This window comes from Lynx canadensis, chromosome E2 (assembly GCF_007474595.2).
Source record: "Lynx canadensis isolate LIC74 chromosome E2, mLynCan4.pri.v2, whole genome shotgun sequence".
Lineage (NCBI taxonomy): Eukaryota > Metazoa > Chordata > Mammalia > Carnivora > Felidae > Lynx > Lynx canadensis.
The window spans coordinates 58,026,003-58,032,061 of NC_044317.1; the positions used below are offsets into that span (position 1 = coordinate 58,026,003).

General features: G+C 48.5%; 1 long non-coding RNA gene across 1 annotated transcript; it reads right to left on the bottom strand.

The window, feature by feature from the left end:
• Positions 1–277: 277 nt before the first annotated feature.
• LOC115502740 lies at positions 278–2,029 on the bottom strand. Its single transcript, XR_003965182.1, has 3 exons — positions 1,911–2,029; positions 887–1,049; positions 278–637 (listed from the first exon to the last, which is right to left on the bottom strand). It is a non-coding gene; the product is annotated as an uncharacterized LOC115502740 (long non-coding RNA).
• Between the last annotated feature and the right edge of the window lie 4,030 nt (positions 2,030–6,059).

Below are 6,059 nucleotides of genomic sequence, written 5' to 3' on the forward strand. Positions count from 1 at the left end.
CGCGGGGCTCGAACTCACGGACCGCGAGATCGTGACCTGGCTGAAGTCGGACGCTTAACCGACTGCGCCACCCAGGCGCCCCAAAACCTATATTTTAAAGCATCTCAGTGCCTCCAGGGGACTGAGCTGGAGCATGGTGTCCCTGAAGCCTGGGTGTTCAGGTGAGCAGCTGGCTGGACTGCCCTTGCTGGCACCACAGGTGCACAGCAGGAGCCTCGTCTGACACTGTGGAAGCCACAGTGTCAGGGTCACCTGCTGGCATTTTTGGACAGGCAGGGGATCCCAGGGCCACGCTGGACCCTGCTGCAGGTGCACAGGCTAGAGTTCTGGGCTGAGCCTGGAGCTAACACATATCATCTCTGCAGGCGCGCTGGGTCCAGAAGCTGTCTCTGGTCTGGGAGGGACAGGAGGAGGTGATGAGAGCGGGGACCTGGCTGGCAGGCTGCTTCCCGCCGAGACAGGGAAACAGGAGCCCAGGACTTGCGGTGTGGACTCTCAGCCCGGCCAGGACGTCCCGGCCATGCAAACAGTCTCACAGAATAGCCCCCACCTCCTCACCACACCCAAATCCAGAGGAAGTTCTCTCTTCCTTTGACCCTGCTCAAAATGACCCAGTACACGGGAATCCCCACGAGAACTTTTTTTTTTTAATTTTTTTTAACGTTTATTTATTTTTGAGACAGAGAGAGACAGAGCATGAACGGGGGAGGGTCAGAGAGAGGGAGACACAGAATCTGAAACAGGCTCCAGGCTCTGAGCTGTCAGCACAGAGCCCGACACGGGGCTCGAACTCACGGACCGTGAGATCATGACCTGAGCCGAAGTCGGACGCTTAACCGACCGAGCCACCCAGGCGCCCCTCCCCACGAGACCTTCTTTCCAGCACCCTCTGTGTTCGCCTGCTCTGGTGGCCATGACCAAGCACCACAGATGAGGGGTTCCCGTGACAAATTTATTTTCTCCTAGTGCTGGAGGCGGGAAATCCAAGATCAAGGTGTTGGTAGAGCTGCTGTCTTCTGAAGCAGCTCTCTTCTTGGATTCGTAGATTGCTGTTGGGATATTGCGATTTATAATAAGAAACACGTATTGGGTCTTCACCTGCATCCCTGGCACAGAACTCCTGAAGCCCTTCTAGTTCCCAGGTGATGAGAGCCAGAGAGGTGTGATGTTATTTCAGAGAGGTGACCTCTGTGCCCTCCTAGAGACAGAGTTTAATTGCCAACGGCCAGTGATTAAATCAAGCCTGCCTGTGCAACGAGGCCTCCATAAAAACCCCAAAGGACAGGATTTGGAGAGCTTCCAGGTGGGTGACCACATGAAGATGTAGGGAGAGTGATGTGCCCGGCCATGCCCGGCCCCCAGCCCTGTGCACCTCTCCCAGCTGGCTGTCCTGAGTCATGTCCTGTCACAGTAGACTGGTGTAATGTTTCTCTGAGCTCGGTGAGCCACTCGAGCAAATTAGTCAGCTCAGAGGAGGGGTGGGGAATGCGGTGCAGGAACCAGGATCTGTATAGCTGGTGGGTCAGGAGGCCGGTGACAGCCTGGTGCTGTGACTGGAATCTGAGCTGGGCGGTGGGGGGGGGTGGTCTTGTGGGACTGAGCCTTTAGCCCGTGGGATCTGATGCTGCCTCCAGATAGGTAATGTCAGAATTGACTTGAATTTTTTTTAAAAATTTTTTTAATGTTTATTTATATTTGAGACAGAGAGAGACAGAGCATGAATGGGGGAGAGGCAGAGAGAGAGAGGGAGACACAGAATCGGAAGCAGGCTCCAGGCTCTGAGCCATCAGCCCAGAGCCTGACGCGGGGCTCGAACTCACAGACCATGAGATCGTGACCTGAGCCGAAGTCGGATGCTTAACGGACTGAGCCACCCAGGCGTCCCAGGATTGACTTGAATTTTAAGATACCCAGCTGGTATCGGAGAGCTGCTCCGGTGGTGTGGGGGGAAAAAAAGCCACATCAGAATTGGTGTCAGAATCGGAGCCACCTCCTCCCCGTGTCCTCACTGGTCGTCCCTCTGTGTCTGTGTCTTAATCTCCTCTTCTTATAAGGGCATCAGGCATATTGGATTAGGACCCATCATACGACCTCATGTAACATAATCACCTCCTTAGAGAGGAGGTGTATCTGTCTCCAGAGACAGGCACTTCTGAGGTATGAGGGGGGTAGGACATCAACACAAGAATTTAGCGGGGACACAATGCAGCCCAGAGCAGCCTGCTACCTGGTGTGTGTAACCTCTTAGCTCACAACGTGCATTCTCTTTCACTGCCGTGAGTAACAAATGCAACATGTTCGATTCCAAGGGCGTTCCTGGTGGTCTTTGGCTTAAGAACGCCCATGGCGGCAATAATTTGAGGAAGGGAAGCAGAAACTCTTGGTGGGCGGAGGGAAAGGGGAGGTGGCTTCCCTCTTTTAAAGGGAAGCCTTTACATTTAAAGAGGAGAGCAGACAAAGTGACCCCAGCCCCCATCCCTGCCCTTGGGCTGTGGGAGGTCTTAGCTCAGGCCTCCCCCAGGAGACAGGGAGTGACTTTGGACGCCAAATGGATGTTTTGGTACTGAGTTAGGCTGGACTATTGACCCGTTGAAATTGGGACAGTTGGAAAACCCCAAAATGGCAAGAAAATTTGGAAGATCTACTCCAGATATAGCCGTGGGGGAGGGAAAGGAGACTCAGGCAGATGGTGTGTGAAGGCTGGGTGAGAAAGAATAAAGCTGTTTCCTGTTCACGCCAGTGAGCCCAAACCTTTTTTTTTTTTTTTTTTTTTTACTATCCTATCTTTTTTTTTTCATTTGAATTTTTTTAAGTAAAATTTTTATTTTAGAATAGTTTTAAGTTTACAGAGAAGTCACAGGCTGGTACAGAGAGTTCCTGTACCCCCTTCACCCGGTTTCCCCCGGTGTTAGCATCACTCATGGCTATGGTACGCGTGTCACGGCTGATGAGCCAATGTCGAGGCATCATTGTTTTTTTTTATTTTATTTTATTTTATTTTTTTTAATTTTTTTTTTCAACGTTTATTTATTTTTGGGACAGAGAGAGACAGAGCATGAACGGGGGAGGGGCAGAGAGAGAGGGAGACACAGAATCGGAAGCAGGCTCCAGGCTCTGAGCCATCAGCCCAGAGCCCGACGCGGGGCTCGAACTCACGGACCGTGAGATCGTGACCTGGCTGAAGTCGGACGCTTAACCGACTGCGCCACCCAGGCGCCCCTGAGGCATCATTGTTAATGGACGTCCGCGTTTTATTAGGAAGGATCTTCTTAGTTGTTTTTTTTTTTTAATTTTTTTTTTCAACGTTTATTTATTTTTGGGACAGAGAGAGACAGAGCATGAACGGGCGAGGGGCAGAGAGAGAGGGAGACACAGAATCGAGGGGCAGAGAGAGAGGGAGACACAGAATCGGAAACAGGCTCCAGGCTCCGAGCCATCAGCCCAGAGCCCGACGCGGGGCTCGAACTCACGGACCGCGAGATCGTGACCTGGCTGAAGTCGGACGCTTAACCGACTGCGCCACCCAGGCGCCCCTGGATCTTCTTAGTTTTTACCGAGTGTCCTTCTGAGCCTGGATCCCGTCCAGGGGGACACATTCTATCTGTCATCATATCTCTTTATGCTCCTCTTGGCTCTGATGGTTTCTCAAAGTCTTCTGGTTTTGAGGAACACCAGCCAGGTGTTTTGTAGAATGTGCCTCAACTGGGGACTGGCGGATTTTTTTCTCATAATTAGAGTAGTGACACGGGGAAATACCGTTTTCATCACCCCATATGGAGGGCTTAATCAACATGACTTACCACGGCTGGTGCTGGTCCTAATCCCTGGGAGGCAGTGTTTGTGAGACCTCCGGACTACAAAATTACTCTCTTCCTCCAATTGTCATGCTGTTCCCTCTAGAAAGAAGTCCTTATGCTCAACCCAACCTTGAAGAGGAGGGAGTTTTCCTCCACCTCCCTGAGGGTAGGATAGCAGCATAAATTATTTGTAATTATTCTGCATGGGAGAGCTGTCTTTTCTCTCCTGTTTATTGCATTTATTACTTTATCATTTATACCGTTTTGGACTTAGGGATATTTACTTCATTTTTGGGTTGTGATCCAATACTCCCTCATCTATTCTGTTGCTCTAATTAGAGCCCTGCTCTTTTCTTCTCAATATTTTGCTATGAAAATTTTCAAACATAAAAATGTTGAAAAAATATTCCAGTGGGGAGGAAAAAACCCCAAATAGTCCAATTATAAGATGGGCAAAGACTCTGAATAGATCATTTTCCAGAGAAGACATCCAGATGGCCAACAGGGCATCAACATCGCTCATCATCAGGGAAATGCAAATCAAAACCACAGTGAGCTAAGAATGGCTAAAATTAAAAAAAAAAAAAACCCTAGAGATAAATGTTGGTGAAGATGTGGAGAAAAGGGAACCCTTGCACTGTTGGTGGGAATGTAAATCGGTGCACCTGCTCTGGAAGACAGTATGGAGGTTCCTCAAAAAATTAAACAGGAATGCCTATAATTCAGCAACCCCATTCTTGGTATTTACCGGAAGAAAACGAAACCACTAACTCAGAGATATGTGAGTATATGTGATGTATATATGCAAAATGGAATATTATCCAACCATAAAAATGGAAGAAATCCTTCATCTATGACAACATGGATGGACCTTGAGGGCGTTATGCTAAATGAAATAAGTCAGGCAGAGAAAGACAAATACCACATGCTCTTATTCACATGTAGACTCAAAAACACCAAACTCGTAGATACAGACAACAGATTAGTCCTTGGTAGGGGTGGGGTGGGAGTGGGGGGGATGAGTGAAAGTGATCAAAGGGTACAAACTTTGTACTTACAAGATTTAAGTGCTGGGGATCTAATGTACAGCGTTGACTATAATTAGCAACAGCATATTGTATAGTTGAAAGTTGTCAGGGGGCGCCTGGGTGGCTCAGTGGGTTAAGCGTCCGACTTCGGCTCAGGTCATGATCTCGCCGTCCGTGAGTTCAAGCCTCTTGTGGGGCTCTGAGCTGACAGCTCGGAGCCTGGAGCCTGCTTCGGATTCTGTGTCTCCCTCTCTCTCTGCCCCTCCCCTGCTCGTTCTCTCTCAAAAAATAAATAAACATTTAAAAAGTTAAAAAAAATGAAAGAAAGTTGTCAAGAGAGCAGATTATGAAAGCTCTCACAACACACACATACAAAACATAACTATGTAAGCTCATGGATGTGCTAACCAACCTTATGTGATAATCGTTTTGTAATATATACATATGTCAAATCGTTATGTTGTGCACCTTAAACCTACACAGTGTTCTGTATCAATTATATCTCAGTACAGCTGGACAAAATAAGAAATATTATGGTGACTATGTAGATTCTACTGTTAATATTTTTGCTTTATTACGTATCTGTCCCTGTGTCAATCCATCTTTTTTTTTTTTTTTTACATTTTTTTTAATACTTATTTTTTGAGAGAGGGGAGGGGACAGAGGGAGACACAGAATCCGATCCAGGCTCTGAGCTGTCAGCACAGAACCCTATATGGGGCTCGAACTCACAAACCATGAGATCATGACCTGAGCCGAAGGCGGACGCTTAACCAACTGAGCCACCCAGGCACTCCTCTTATTTTCTTTTTTGATCCATTTGAAGGGACACTGAAGACCTGCTACACGCCCCCCCGCCCCTCCCCCCCCCCACCTCCCCGATACTTAAGCAATACGTATCATTGGCTAGAGTGCTTATTTTCTTTTGAGGTAACATTTGCAGTGAAATGCACGAATCTTAAGAGGACCACAAACACAGATCCCTGTGAAACCCAAAGCCTTATCAAGATACCGAACAATGCCTTCACTTCAGCCCCTTCCCAGTCAGCTCTGCCCCCACCTCCTCAGAGGTAAGCCTTACTCTGATTACTGTTGGTCCTGCAGGTTGGTCCTGTCTGTTCTAGAACACCACGTGAAAGGACTCTTGTGCTACACTCTTGTGCTACACTCAACCACCTTGTTAAGCCGGGGAGTGTAAGAGTTTAGGCCCTGGGGGGGAGGTACGTGCTGAACC